Raw genomic sequence first — 16185 nt, forward strand, 5'->3', positions numbered from 1 at the left:
TCAACAATAGTAGTCCAGGTAGTGCTCCATTGAAGTCCGTGGAACACTGGGCACACACGGTATGGGCGAGGCCCACACAAGATCCCCGACCATGACTGAGAGAACACTGCAGGGGCATCAGATACCAATAAAACAGGCACCTCAGGTGGAGGGAGAGGGGGGCACCTCAGCCGGTTGAGTGCACAACGCCAAATCCACGAGGGGGCCACATACCTACTGTTCCATCCTGGGGAGTGCAAAGACACAGTCTTTCAAGTCTTTACAGTGGGTGGGTTGCCCAATGTTCCATCCTGGGGAGTGCAAAGCCACAGTCTCTCAAGTCTCTACAGTGGGTGGGTTGCCCACTGTTCCATCCTGGGGAGTGCAAAGCCACAGTCTCTCAAGTCTCTACAGTGGGTGGGTTGCCCACTGTTCCATCCTGGGGAGTGCAAAGCCACAGTCTCTCAAGTCTATACAGTGGGTGGGTTGCCCACTGTGCAAACCTGGGGAGTGCAAAGCCACAGTCTCTCAAGTGGATAACAGTCTCCACTGGTTCTGGAGGGGGCCTTGTGCCCAGAGTGCTTCATCCTGCCAAGGACAGAGGTAGTGGATGTATCTCTCCACTGGTTCTGGAGGGGGCATGGTGCCCAGAGTGCTTCATCCTGCTCGTGGTGGCCTCAGTAGCGTCAGAGCTTTTGGCGCTCATGGGCCTGCGGTGCTTGAGGCAGCGGTGTTCTTGGCAGCGGTGCTTGAGGCGGCGGTGCCCTGTTCAGCGGTGCTTGAGGCAGCGGTGTCCTGTTCAGCAGTGCTTGTAGCGCCGATGCCCTGTACAGCGGTGCTTGAGGCAACGGTGCCCTGTTCAGCGGTGCTTGAGGCGGCGGTGCCCTGTTCAGTGGTGCTTGTGGCAGGGGTGTCCTTGGCAGCGGTACTTGAGGCGGCGGTGCCCTGTTCAGTGGTGCTTGAGGCGGCGGTGTCCTTGGCAGCGGTGCTTGAGGCGGCGGTGCCCTGTTCAGCGGTGCTTGAAGCGGCGGTGTCCTTGGCAGCGGTGCTTGAGGCGGCGGTGCCCTGTTCAGCGGTGCTTGTGGCGGTGGTGTCCTTGGCAGCGGTGCTTGTGGCGGCGGTGTCCTTGGCAGCGGTGCTTGTGGCGGCGGTGTCCTTGGCAGCGGTGCTTGAGGCAGCGGTGCCCTGTCCAGCGGTGCTTGTGGCGGCGGTGTCCTTGGCAGCGGTGCTTGAGGCGGCGGTGCCCTGTTCAGCGATGCTTGTGGCGGCGGTGTCCTTGGCAGCGGTGCTTGAGGCGGCGGTGCCCTGTTCAGCGGTGCTTTAGGTGGCGGTGCCCTGTTCAGCGGTGCTAGTGGCGGCGGTGTCCTTGGCAGCGGTGCTTGTGGCGGCGGTGCCCTGTTCAGCGGTGCCCTGTTCAGCGGCAGTGCCCTGTTCAGTGGTGCTTGTGGCGGTGAGCTCCTTTGCAGTGACTCCGCTGCTGGCGGTCCTCTCTAGCCCAGCGGGGCTTGTGCTGGCGGTCCTCTCTAGCCCAGCGGGGCTTGTGCTGGCGGTCCTCACTAGCCCAGCGGGGCTTGTGCTGGTGGTCCTCTCTAGCCCAGCGGGGCTTGTGCTGGCGGTGGCCTCCTGGGCAGTGGGGATGATGGCCGTGGCCTCTTGGGCAGCAGGGCAGGTGCTGGTGGTGGCCTCCTGGGCAGCGGAGATGATGGCGGTGGCCCCTTGGGCAGCAGGGCAGCTGCTGGCGGTGCCCTCCTGGGCAGCGGGGATGATGGCGGTCGCCTCCTGGGCAGCGGGGATGATGGCGGTCTTCTCCGCCTTGCTGCTCTTCCCAGCCTTGCCGTGTTTCTTGTGGCTTCCCCACCTTGGAAGGTGCCGCAGCTGAGTCCACACTCCCACCGGGACCCCTGGGAGGGGCTTTGGTGGCTGGAGTCTTCCCCCTCTCCTGCCGGGCACTGGCCAACTTTTGATGCTTGACAGGTGGGGGACTGTCCGTGCTGTGGCTCCGTGCCACACTGGCCGCCCTGCACTCCAGAGTCCGGTGACTACAGGCATCTCTGGTCCCGGAGATGTTGTGGCTGAGGTGCCAGGTTGGGACCTGGAGAGTCGGGCCCTAGGAGACGGACGGGGTGGGGGAGGTGTGGGAAAGAGGTCAAGGTTGGACAGGAAAAGTTTTTGGGAGACACTGGGAAGGGTAGCTGGAGGGGGTTTGGGAGTGGAGGAGGAGGTTGTGGTTGTAGGAGGTGTTCGTTTGGTGACTTTGGGTGAAGGTGCATGCGCTTGTGAGGTGGATGGCTGTTGGGAGGGTGTGTGCCTGCGTTTGTGTATCTTGGGTGTTGGCGTCACAGACACACTGGGAGAGGACACAGGGGACGTGTGAATGGTAGTGGGGTGGTGACTGCATGTGAGCGGGCTGTGGTGGTGTGTGTGCTGGTGATGGCAGTAGTGGCTGTAGATGTAGTGCATGCAGGTGTGAGTGTAGACGAGACTGGGAGGGAGGAGGGAGACGACGAGGAGGGGGACACAGTGGAGGCAGTGGATGTTGGTGTGTATGCATGTGTGTGATGCTTGCGTGAGTGCCTGTGGGATGTGTGGTGCTTATGTTTGCCTGAGTTTCCTGTGTGTGCATGCTGGTCTGAAGGTGTGCTTGGGATAGGCTGCGGTAGATTGGGTCTGAGTGGAGGAAGTTGGAGGTGGGAGGCTAGAGACGGGGACAATGGCTGCCATCAGTGCTGAGGCCAGTGTCTGAAAAGCTAGCTGAAGGGCCGCCTGACCAGAATGAATGCCCTTCAGGAATGCATTTGTTTGTTGCAACTGCCTTTCTACACCCTGGATGGCATTCAAAATGGTAGACTGCCCAACAGTGAGGGACCTGAGGAGGTCAATGGCCTCCTCACTTAGGGCAGCAGGGGTGACTGGGGCAGGGGCTGAGGTGCCTGGGGCGAAGGTGATGCCCACCCTCCTGGGTGAGCGGGCACGGGGCAAAGGCTGAGGGGCTGCTGGGAGGGCGGTGCTGGTAGGGGGGGGTGGCGGCTGTACTTGTAGATGTGGGGGGCACAGATGTTGCCGCCACCACATGGGAGCTCATATCAGAGGACAAGTCCGTGTCACTGGTGTCAGCTCCTGTCCCCGCCGTGGGGCTCCCCTCGCCCTTCATCCCACTGGTGAAATCAGACTCCGTAGTGTCACCCTCCAGGGCCATGTGGGATGCAGCTCCCTCCTGCTCCGGTGCCACTGCTCCTCTGCCTGATGATGCTAATGCACACAAGAACAGGGAAACCACAAAAAGGGGGGGGACGACAGAAGAAAGACATGTTGAGTGCATGCATTACCGCTACCGTTGGCGGACAATACAGACACAGAAGCCCCCTGCACTACGCCGCGCTCTTGGGCTCCACTGTTCAATCCCTGGGACATGGCCTACAAGGCTATGGACGACATCTGCACACATGGATGACACAGGGGCATGACTAGGTGTACTTGGCACTCTACAGAGGTGGGGTGGGGTGCCACATGGCCTGCCTTACGGAGGGACCTTGCCTACTAAACTCGCCCTGGCCTAGGGAAACCCACAGCCCACCTCCCTCACCTAGACACCTCCACTGCGCGCAAAATCAGCAGGATGAGAGTGTACTCACCCCCTTGAGGCTGCTGTGATGCCCCCAAGCACCCATCCAACTCTGGGTACGCCACCGCCAGGATCCTGGACATCAGTCTTCTTGCTCCAGCGGCGAATGTCCTCCCATCTCTTACGGCAGTGACTGCTCCGTCTGTGGTAGACACCCAGGGTCCGGACGTCCTTGGCGATGGCACGCCAAATATCTTTTTTCTGGTGGGCGCTGACCTACATGAATTGTATAGGGGGAAGAGAAATTTTATTACCAACTGCACCGTCACAGTAATTGGCCCCCATCCCTACCCTTGCCATGTGGCACACGTAGAGTAGCGTGTACTGGGGGAGGACCCATCCACGAGCTTTTCCAACTCCTCCGATGTGAAGGCAGGGGCCCTTTCCCCAGACACTCGAGCCATTGTCTCTTCCAGACTGAGGTCACAGCAGCACTTGCAGTGTAGGTCCTCTCCTGTCGAAGATCAGGTATTGAGTGATTGAACAGATAGAAGATGGCGCTCACGTCCGCAGTGGTGCGTACAGTCACCACCGGCGTACATTGTCATTGGCTCCTGGGACCCATAGGGTCCAATGTTAACCAATGCAGCATTGCGCCGCTGTCTTCAACCTACTACCGCGACGGTGTACAACGCCAGCACAGTTACCTCACATCCCATTGTCCCACTTTAGAGGTCAGGCAGCCACCATATCAGGGGCCCACATGGCTTAATTTTTAACTGTGTCACACATACCTAGGCCTAGCTTCGACACACATACAGGCCACTTTTCGGATTATGATTTGTGTTCTGTGTAAGCTGTGGGTACGTACCTCTGAGTTTGTTGACTCTGTTCTTGCTGTTGTCCTTCATAGGCACCGTCTACTGGAACATGTGAGGAGATGGCGGCATCCTCGGGTGTACAGACCACTGGTGGACCTGTCGACAATGGAGGAAAGACATGTGATCATCACCTATAGGCTTGACCGTGCCACAATCCAGGAACTGTGTACCCAGCTGGAGCCAGACCTGATGTCAGCTATCCACCATCCCACAGAAATCCCCCTCAAGTGCAGGTGCTGTCAGTACTCCATTTCCTTGCAAGTGGGTCATTTCAAACAACAGTGGCCATAGCATCAGGGATGTCCCAGCCTATGTTTTCCAACGTGTTGTCCAGAGTGTTGTCTGCCCTGCTAAAAACCATGCGGAGCTACATCGTTTTCCCTCAGGTGGAGGATTTGCCTACAGTGAAAGGTGATTTCTATGCCCTGGGACATATCCCCAACATCATAGGTGCCATTGATGGGAAACATGGGCTTTGGTACCCCCGCAGGAGTGAACAGGTGTACAGAAACCGGAAGAGTGATCCTTCCATGAATGTGCAGATGGTGTGTTTGGCACACCAGTACATCTCCCATGTGAATGTCAAGTTCCCTGGCTCAGTGCATGACGCCTACATCCTGCGGAATAGCAGAATCCCTTATGTGATGGGCCAACTCCAGAGGCACTGTGTGTGGCTATTAGGTGAGCACCTGGAAGCAAGAGTGTGGGAATGGTTGTCTGGGTCTGGGGATATCCCTACAGGTTAGTGTGTGTCTAACAGTTGTCCCTCGCCATTTGCAGGTGACTCTGGTTACCCCAACCTGTCATGGCTACTGACCCCAGTGAGGAATCCCAGGACAAGGGCAGAGGAACGCTACCATGAGGCCCATGGGTGAACTCGGCGGAGTATAGAACGGACCTTCGGCCTCCTGAAGGCCAGGTTCAGGTGCCTCCATATGACAGGTGGATCCCTATTCTACTCACCAAAGAAGGTGTGCCAGATCATCGTGGCCTGCTGTATGCTTCACAACTTAGCTTTGCGACGACATGTGCCTTTTCTGCAGGAGGATGGTCCAGATGGCGGTGTTGTTGCAGCTGTGGAGCCTGTGGACAGTGAAGACGAGGAAGCAGAAGAAGAGGACATGGACAACAGGAACTCGGTGATCCTGCAATATTTCCAGTGAGACACAGGTAAGAGTACAGACCTGCCTACTACATGTACTTTAACACTACTACCTCTCTACTGTCTGTCGTTTTCACCCAGTGTCACTGAGTTGTCACTTTCCCTTATGATTTCACAGATGTGGGTCCCACAGTGTGACATCTGCTTTGTATCCTCATGGACTAGAGCTGTGTGACATAGGTATGTTGACATTACAATTGAAAGAGCATTTTGTCACTGTAATTGCTAATACACAATTTCGAAATCACAGACTGACTCCAGATTGTTTTGTGCTTCAAGGGTGTCTATTTAAGTGCTCACTATTGGAGGGGGTTGTGAAATGGTGAGGGGGGATGGTGGAAGAATGTCCATGGCAGAGTCCAGTCTATTAGTCTTACAGGTGCATTGCCCAAATGGGCATAGGAAGTGGAGCTGGGGCAGTTTGAGGATGGACAGGGTGACAAAGTAGGACAGAAAGATGACATTTAGGGCGGTCTCATTTCTTGGTGGGGGTCTTGGCATCGTTCTCTGTCTTTGTCCTGGATCTCAGGGACCGTTTGCGGGGTGGTTCTCCATCTGCAGGGGGAGGGGTGCTGGTGTGGTGGTCCTGTGGCGGGACGTCCTGTCCACTAGCGCTGGCGGAGGTGGTGGGCAGTTCATCGTCCATGCTAGTGTCAGGGGCCCCTTGTTGTGCCACAGGGTCCTTCCTGGTGTTGAGTACTTCCTTCAGCACCCCTAGGATGGTGCCCAGAGTGGAATTGATGGTTCTGAGTTCCTCCCTGAAGCCCAAATACTGTTCCTCCTGCAGGCGCTGGGTCTCCTGAAACTTGGCCAGTACCGTTGCCATCGTCTCCTGGGAGTGGTGGTAGTCTCCCATGATGAAGGAGAGGGCCTCGTGGAGAGTGGGTTCCCTTGGCCTGTCCTCTCCCTGTCGCACAGCAGCCCTCCCAGTTCCCCTGTGTTCCTGTGCCTCCGTCCCCTGGACTGTGTGCCCACTACCACTGCCCCTAGGTCCCTGTTATTGTTGGGGTGGTGGGTTAGCCTGGGTTCCCTGTAGTGGTGAACACACTGCTGCTTGACGTGTCCTGGGGACAGAGGTATGGGCCCGCTGGGTGGGTGCTGTGCTGGTGTTTCCAGAGGGAGGAAGCTCTGTAGTGGCCTGTGACTGTGTGAGGGGAACTGACTGTCCAGAGGTCCTCGATGGGCCGGGCTGATCATCTAGATCCAGTTGGACAGAGGTGCTGTCATCACTGTGGGTCTCTTCTGTTGGTGGTGTGGATATGTGTGGACCCTCCTGTTCGGTGACGTTGGGTAGGAGTCCTGCAGGGGTATAAAAGGATGGTTATTACATCTGTGTGTGGCATGGTGTGCAATGGGTGGGTGACCGTGTACCCCAGTGCTTGCATTCCTGTGTGGGTCCTTGTGTGATGGTGGTTTAGGGGGGTGTATGGGTATGTGCAGTGGTCATGCTTTGGTGTTGGTTGTCCATGCTTTGTTGTTGCATGCAGTGCTTGGTGTTGGGATGGGTGGTTTGTGATATTGGGACATTTGTGAGGAGTTGGAGTGATGGGAGTGAGGGTGAGGGTGGGGGTATGTGATGGCATGCAGGTAGGGTGGGGGATGTAATAGTAAAGCTTTGACTTACCAGAGTCCATTCCTCCATCTACTCCTGCGAGGCCCTCAGGATGCAGAATCACCAAGACCTGCTCCTCCCATGTTGTTAGTTGTGGGGGAGGAGGTGGGGGTCCGCCGCCAGTAAGCTGAACCGCAAGGTGGTGTCTTGAGACCACAGAACACACCTTCCCCCGTAGGTCGTTCCACCTCTTCCTGATGTCAACCCGATTTCTTGGGTGCTGTCCCACTGCGTTGACACTGTCCACTATTCATTGCCATAACTCCATCTTCCTAGCTATGGAGGTGTGCTGCACCTGTGATCCGAATAGCTGTGACTCTACCCGGACGATTTCCTTCACCATGACCCTGAGCTCCTCCTCAGAGAACCTGGGGTGTCTTTGCCGTACCATGTGGTTTGTGGGTGATGTGTGGGTGGTGTGTGTGGTGATAAGTGTGCTGATATGTAGTGTTGTGTTGTGTGAGATGCGTGGAAGTTCTGTGGGTGATGTATTTTGTGCCTGTGGATGCTTGGTAGTAGTTTGTAGTGTCTCTCTCTGGCCTTCTCTCGGTAATGGTGTTGTAGGGGTTTGTGGGTGTGTGTTTTATGTTGTATTGGGTGTGTGGGAGTGGTGTGTGTATGTGTATCAGGTGTGTGTATTTGGAATTGTCCAATGTGGCTGTGTTTTGTAAATGTGTGTGTATTTTGAGCGCGGCAGTGTGTACCGCCAATGGAATACCGCGGTTGAAAGACGTGGATTCGTGTGTCGTGATAGTGTGGGCGTATTTCTGTAGGCGTGACGGTGGAGGATTTGTTTTCGCCAGTTTATCACTGACCTTTGGTGTGGCGGACCTGTGTGGGTGTCTGAATTTTGGCGGATTCCGTGCTGCGGGTCATAATAGCTGTGGCGGATTTCCGCGGCCGCGGCGGTGTGTTGGCGGTCTTCTGCACGGCGGTAAGCGTTTTTTGCTGCCAATGTTGTAATGACCGCCATAGTCCTTAAAGTGCATTCTTCCCTACATTTAAGCTTTAGTTCTTGTTTTCAGATGTGTAGATCATTTAGAAGGTGTTAGCATGTATATTGATGCCAAGATGGCTGCCAGCTCTTCCTGGTTGAAGTGCTGGCAGCCAATCAGATCTCACTTTGAGATTTGTGCTTAGTCTCTGTCCATATACCAATATTTCTTAATTTGTTTAATTACTCAAAAACTACTGAACCAATTTATTCCAAATAACAAAAAAGGTCACTTTCTGGACAGAGAGCTAGCTACCTTTCTGTCAAATTTGGTGTAATTCCGTCCAGTTGTTCGGGCAGTAGTTGTCTTCGAAATCTCCATAGGAAATTACATGGGAAAAAAGCATTTAGGGAGCCCCCTTTTCCTGTATCCCATTTGACGAATCACCCTGAAACGTTCAACACAGCAGTTGAACTGACTGTTGCACTACTTTTAGAAATTTGGGGAAGATTTGTCAAATAGCGCCAGTTACTGGCAAAACAAAAAAGGCTTTTCCTATGGAAACTAGGTCCTAAATGTAACTACCTACAGACGACTGCCAGTAAGTAATACACACACATATATATACATATATATATACATATATAGTCACAGAAAAAAATAAAGGCTACAGGGCTATGTTGAAAAAACATAGAAATTCACTTAAAAAAACAAAGTTTACAGGGACGACATAGTTAGGCTCATATTTTAAACATACCAAACCATAGAAATTTGCCTGTTAGAGGTATCTCAAGTAACTATAACTTGTGCCCTAAGGTAAATATATCTTGCACCTCCATGATGCACAGTTTTTTTGTAAAAAATGTTACTGCAAATATCACATCGATATTGTGTGTGGCCCCTCTCCACAGGCCAATTTCGGCACTGGGGATCCCATCCCCGAGGCCCAGCCTAAATATTTTTTGAGGGGAAGGAGAGCTGTGTGGCCATATTCTCCAGGCTGATCTCCCCGGGACCTGGCCTAATTATATAACATTTTTAGGGGGAGAGGGGCCTCAACTGACCCACTTTTGGTTTTAAAATTAGCCCCAGGGAGGTGGAAGTCCCCAGTGCTGCGGGGATGCTGCACAGCCTCCAGGAGTCATTTTGTTTAAACCCCTTGGGAGGTGGTGGTCCCAGGGGCTGCAGGGAGGCCATGCTGCCCCCCTGCATTCAGTTTAATTAAAACCCTGGGGAGGGGGCGGTCCATGGGGCTGCAGGGAGGGCGAGCAGCCCCCTGCATTTGATTAGAAATATGTGCCCCTGAGAGGTGGCAGTCCCCGGAGCTTGGGGAGGGCAGAGCAACCCCCTGCATTCAATTAGAAATATGTTGCCGGGCAAGAGGCACTCCCTAGGGCTGGGAGGTGCTGGGCGGCCCCCCACATTTGATATTTTGAATGCGCCGAGAACTGGCCCATCTGGGGGCTGCAGTTGAACAACTGTGGGAGCCCGCACTTTTTTTTAAATTATATTTCGGCAGATCTGCTGTGGCTCCTGCTGAATTGTTTTTAAAAAATGCTTTTTTGCTTGGGGGGAGTCCCTCTGGGACTCCAGCACCAGAGCTGAGGTGTCAACGTGCCCAAACCCTGGCCCCTTTTCTATTTTCCCATCTTTTTTTCTGTGACTTGGCTGAAGCTGAGTCCCAACATGGCTGCTAAAACTTCCTTATTGAAGTGTTGGCAGCCAACCAGAGCTCAGCACGAGAGTGGGAGAGTCCGCAGAGCCTTCACATCCCTATATGTACAAATTTCAGTTACTCAAAACTACTGAATGGATTTAGTATTCCCCACTTGACAGATCACCCCAAAACTTTTCAGACAGATGCTGAAGTGAGCGTCATATTTTTTAGTAAAATTTCCTGAAGATTCATCAAACGGTGCCAAAGTTATTAGCAAAACAAAAAATGCTTTTTCGATATTTCTATAGAAACTATGTCCTAACTATAACTACACAGTGGGAACTGCCACTAGGTAACATAAATGAATACATCATGTATATATATATATATATATATATGCCTCAATATGTATTATGTTCCATATGTACTTATATAAGCTTGTCTGTAAGATTTTGAAATATGTAAAAAAAAAACTGTATATTTCAAAAGTTAAGCACTGATGAATGTAATTGTCTTTTTACTTTCACCCAAAGAATGGATGTAGTGGGTAAAGTCAGTTGCGGAGAGCAAGCTGCTGAATATCATTGAACAAAATGACCCTATAATCAACCTTTGCTTTGAAAGACTGAAGGCTGAGCAAGTAGGGAGTTAGGTGGTCATACAGGGTTGGGTGCAAGGCCTATCCATAGATGTGTCCCTTTGGCCAATTCCTTGGGTTTGGCCTCATGTGGAGGGTTGGGTGCAGTACCGAAATACTAATAAATAGTTTTGAGCAAGTCATTTAAACTTGTGCCTTTGTAAACAGGGCATTGGGCAGACTAATAGCTAGTTATGCTTGTCAATGTTACTCAGTTGTAAAAAAAAGTGAAAATATTGCCAAGTCCCATGACTACATCTCAGAAAATGTTCCTTGTGGGCAGGGAATGGACAAGTTTCCAACCCGGGGCAATACATCTAAGCAGGTCACTATCCCTATGATGGTAGCAAATCATCGCATTGATTCAGGATGGACTGCTCGCATTGGGAGCAGGGTCAAGACTGATTTGCATATTGCTGGATCCAAAATGGGGTGATGTAGCAAGCAAAATAATAATGGATTAAACCCAGATCTGTGACTGTGGGTGAGTGTTTGAAAAATGTCATCATTTTATTTTGTGAAGTAGCAAATCATAATGGACAGCAATTTGCAACCTTCCTCATTAACATTCATGCAGTAGGTCAAATTGCCATGCACTACAATCTGTTTTTTTGTTGTGCAAACTAACTTAGTAGTACATAGGTTGGTTGCAAAATACCACTGATTGTGTCACCCACTTAAGTAGCCCCTTAACCATGTCTCAGGCCTGCCATTGCAAGGCCTGTGTTTGCAGTTTCAATGCCAATTCGTCTTGGCGTTTAAAAGTACTTGCCAAGCGTAAAACTCCCCTTTTTCTACATATAAGTCATCCCTAAGTTAGGCCCTAGGTAACTCATAGGGCAGGGTGCTGTGTAGAGAAAAGGCAGGACATGTACCCGTGTAGTTTACATGTCCTGGTAGTGAAAAAATCCTAAATTTGTTTTGGACTGCTGTGAGGCCTGCTCCTTTCATAGGCTAACATTAGGGCTACCCTCATATACTGTTTGAGTGGTAGCTGCTGATCTGAAAGGAGTAGGAAGGTCATATTTGGTATGGCCAGAATGGTAATACAAAATCCTGATGACTGGTGAAGTTGGATTTTATATTACTATTTTAGAAATGCCACTTTTAGAAAGTAAGCATTTCTCTGCACTTAAATCCTTCTGTGCCTTACAATCCATGTCTGGCTAGGTGTCTGGCTAGGTTCAGTTGACAGCTCCCTTGTGCATTCACTCAGACAAACCCCAAACACAGGATGCTTAGCCTCACATGCATACATCTGCATTTTTGAATGGGTCTTCCTGGGCTGGGAGGGTGGAGGGCCTCACACTTACATGTCAAAGGACAGTAATCTGCCCTTACACAAAGGACTGCCACACCCCCCTACTCAGACCCTGGCATGTGGAACTGAAAGTGGACCTTGTGGCCTTCTAAGTCACTCTTTGAAGTCTTGCCCTGCTTCAAAGGCACATTTGGGTATTTAAACAGGGCCTCTGTCCCTACCAACTCAGACACTTCCTGGAGAAGAACCCTGAACCAGAACCTGCAACCTGCCAAGAAGAACTGCCGGGCTGCCCAAAGGACCCAACTGACTGCTTTCTGAGAAGGACTGCTGCCTTGCTGTTGCCCTGCTGCCTTGCTGCTCTCTGGCTGTGCTGAGAAGTGCTCACCAAGGGCTTGGATAGTGCTTGCCTCCTGTTCCCTGAAGTCTCGGGACCAAAAAGACTTCATTTCTGCAAGACAAACTCCCTGGACAGCGGAAATCGATGCACAGCCGGCAGAAAATGACGCACAGCCTGCATCGCAGTGAAAAAATCACTGCACGCCAAACCGTAACGACGCAGCCAGACTTCGCAAGGAGAAGATCGACATATCGACCGGAAATTCGATGCACGCCCCACTGGATCGACGCACAGCCGAGCCGGAACAACGCAGCCTGACTTTCTGAGAGGAATCGACACAGCGCCTGCGTGCAGTAGAAATTTCCACGCAATGCCCACCGAATCGATGCAGCCTCTGTGACTTCGTCCTGCCAACGCCAGATTTTAACACATCATCCCCAGTGCATCCGAAAACTCCGCAACCTAAAGAGGATCCAAGACTGAGCACTGGAAATCGATGCAAAGCATTCCCTGCGTGAAAAATAAATGACGCATCACCGTGTGCGGCCCGAGATCTCGACGCACACCTCCCTGCTTTCCACGCATTGCCTCCTCTGCAGTTCCTTGCGGAGATTTTGAACACAAACCAGGCACTTTGTGCTTGCAAGAGACATTTGTTGCTTTTAAGAGACTAAAGACACTTTATATCATTTTTACAGTGATATCTCAACATATACTTATTGCATCTTAATCATTTTGACCTGCATTTTACCAGATAAATATTATATATTTTTCTAAACAGTGTGTGGTGTATTTTTGTGGTGTTCTACTGTGTTATTGCATGATTTATTGCACAAATACTTTACACATTGTCTTCTAAGTTAAGCCTGACTGCTCAGTGCCAAGCTACCAGAGGGTGGGCACAGGATAACTTGGATTGTGTGTGACTTACCCTGACTAAAGTGAGGGTCCTTGCTTGGACAGGGGGTAACCTGACTGCCAAAGACCCCATTTCTGACAGCCAGTATTAGAAAAACAGAGAACTCAAAATGCCGACATTAAAAGCAGATAAATACTCAGTTTTAGAACAAATATCAGCCATTCTCCCCCACCCATATTAAAGGCCTGCCTGGCTGGTTGCCAAAGGCTATAAAAAAGTAGCATCATAAAGATACAGTATGGCGCCAATCTAGGAGCAGTGCCCAAATCCCCTGGCCTTTCCGATTGGCTTTTTTGCCTTTTTTTCCATTTAGAGCAATTTCCAGATTGATATGAGCTAATAACTGAGCAAACTGCTGGGCAGCACCAGGAACCACTTTGCTATGTACCCCCAACAAAATAAGTTGAGGGTTTAATTCAATATTAATCCCCAAGAATCAGAAAACTTAGAAATTCCTGTCCACAGTGGTTCCAGGCACAGGAAGCTACCAAACCTATGAATAGCATCGCCCTCAGGATATTGACAATGAAGGCATGTAATACCTGACATCCCTTCCAGCTAGCGATTTTCCGGGACATGTAATACAAATCAAAAAGGGTCTTATAATGTTGTGCTTGTAAATTAGTAATGTAGTGCAGGCCACCTCTAGTGATTCCAGGAAAGAACAATCAGCCACCCACAACTTGGCCATTTTTCAGATTGTCTTTCAAGATCATCTAAAGTGAGAGCATGCAAATCTTTATAGAATTGGCTGATACTATAAGGATCAGTCCCAACCAACCAATCCAGCAACTCTATGTTCTAAAAACCCCAATCCCCCTCCCCCATTTTTGAGTTAAAAAAAATCTGAATTTTTAAATACTTAAAAAATATACCAGGGTATCTCGTACCGATCCTGCAACTCTTCAAATGAGATTATTATTGTAAGTACTCAATGGGGCTGGCTGTCACAATTGGCACATCATCTCCATATGCAAGCGCTTTAGTATCCCAGCCATGAAATTGCATAGATACAATCAAAGGATTTAGCTCTAGTTTCAAGGTGAAACAGTTGATATAGAGTGCAAATAATAAAAGGGAGTCAGGGCACCCCTGACTGGTGCCTCTTTCAATTTGAACTTTACCTGACTGCCCCCCCATGTGTAGTCTAGCGGTAGGACTATGATACGGTGCTCTCACTGCCTTAATAGACTCTAGCCCAATTCCAAACCAAAGCATGAATGACCACAGAAAAACCCAGGAAACACTGAGTGCCTTTTCTGCACCTAACAGTATCAGTTCCATGGGGTCCCCAGAAACCATAAATGCATCAAAGAGTGTTATGACATGGCATGTGTGGTCTGTAGTTCCCCTCCTGGGGATAAACCTGTGCTGCCTTGGCAAGACTAATTTACTCATGGCAAAGCTCAAACAGGAGGCTATAATTCTAGAATAAAGGTATGTGTCGCTGTTGATGAGAGTTATAGGCTTGTATAACCCTGGCTCTTGTGGGGTTTACCATTTATTGGAAACACAATAATGTTCACTGAAGGCCATGAGTCTGGGGCTGGGTGACCCTTTTTAATCTGCAAAAATGTAAAAAGCAAATCTGATTTTAAGTGTAATAAAAAGATTTGATAAAACTCTAGCAGAATCTTATATCCACCTACTGCTTTTCCCGAAGACGAATCTCTAATAGTAATTTGTAATTCCTCCATCAGGAAGGGGGCTTCAAGCAGGTCATGGTCCTCCACGTGAACTCTCATGAATGGAACTGGATCAAGGAAAATCTCCCTTTTTTCAAACCGAATATTTGTTTGCCTGGCTCAGACCTCCAGCAGGTGACCAACCCGCTCACTATATTCATAACTCTCCCTTTTCCAGGTCATGCATTTCACAGCAGCTTTCCTGTTTGAAATGTCAGTAATTGCTGCCCTGGGAAGGGCTACCTTATTTTGCACCCTATCAACATCCAACCCAAGAAGGCCATGTAGGTCAACTGATACTCAGCTTCCTCAAGGACCCTAAATAACTCAATAAACCCACAAATGTCATCTTTTGATGGGTCAATGCAAAGCTAAGAAGTTCCCCATATATACCAGCCTTAAAGGCATCCCGTACTACCCCTAATGAGGCTCTTTCTTGATTAAACTTCAAGAATTCTGGAATACAATGATTCTATATTAGTGCCTGTTCAAAATATGAGTTCCATATATGGACCGCCGGCCGGTCCCAACTAAGCGGATTATGGTTGCACATTACCCTGAGGAATTTTTTGATCTTGGTCCCATATAGAAGGGTATGTGAGACAAACATGTAATGCAAGCAAGCAAGGGATCTATGTGGTGCAGAATAATAAGTATACCCCGGGTCTGGCATTTTAAAATTATTCCAAGCATCAGCCAACCCGTGGTTATTCCCTAGATGGATCAAGGGCTCTAAACCTTTTGGCTTACGACCTGTATATAAACCTGCCCTTTTCTCTAGCCAACCCCCACATCCATTAAAGTTAAAACCCCTGATAATGTACTGTGAGAGTAGGACAAAGGGCTAGTTCATTATTCAACCAATCAAACACTAACAGATCATCAACTACTGAGCCATTAAACATTGCTAAGGCTAAAAGACCATTCACATCCTGGCATTCCATGATCACCCATCTCCGAAGCTTATCAGATTTTGTGCATGTGAAACAACATGAATTGCCCCGGGCCAGACTAGCAACACCACGAGTCCTTACTCCCCATGTTGTACATCCAACCAACTTAAAGCCAACAGTTTCCAACAAATGTTTCCTAGATTCTTCTATATGTGTCTCCTGTATGCAAAGTATATTTGCCTGCAGTACTTTAAAATCATAAGCCATTCTTCTCCTCTTACAGCTATCTTTCAAATTGCAAATGTTAACAGATGCAATTCGTATCGTGCTCATACTCATTAATCCAAAATTGATGCTGCAGTCCTGAGATCCTGAATTTTACTTGACCAATGCACTGCCCCATCCTACCCACATACACATACCCATCCAACCCAAAAGCGTTCCCACCTCAAACCCCCTTCCCCAACAACCACCCACACCTCAACCTCCCTCCACCACCACCACCACAAGATAGTCAGGCCCCCCCAAAGCATGAATGATGACTATCAAACCGCCCATCTTGTATCCCCCAAGTCTACAATACCGCCTCAAGGGGAATGCCCCCCTTATCAAAATCAGAATGTCAACTTATACCAACATCTGTTGCCTAGAAGAGAAAACAG

Source organism: Pleurodeles waltl, chromosome 1_2 (genome assembly GCF_031143425.1).
Source record: "Pleurodeles waltl isolate 20211129_DDA chromosome 1_2, aPleWal1.hap1.20221129, whole genome shotgun sequence".
Classification (NCBI taxonomy): Eukaryota; Metazoa; Chordata; class Amphibia; order Caudata; family Salamandridae; genus Pleurodeles; species Pleurodeles waltl.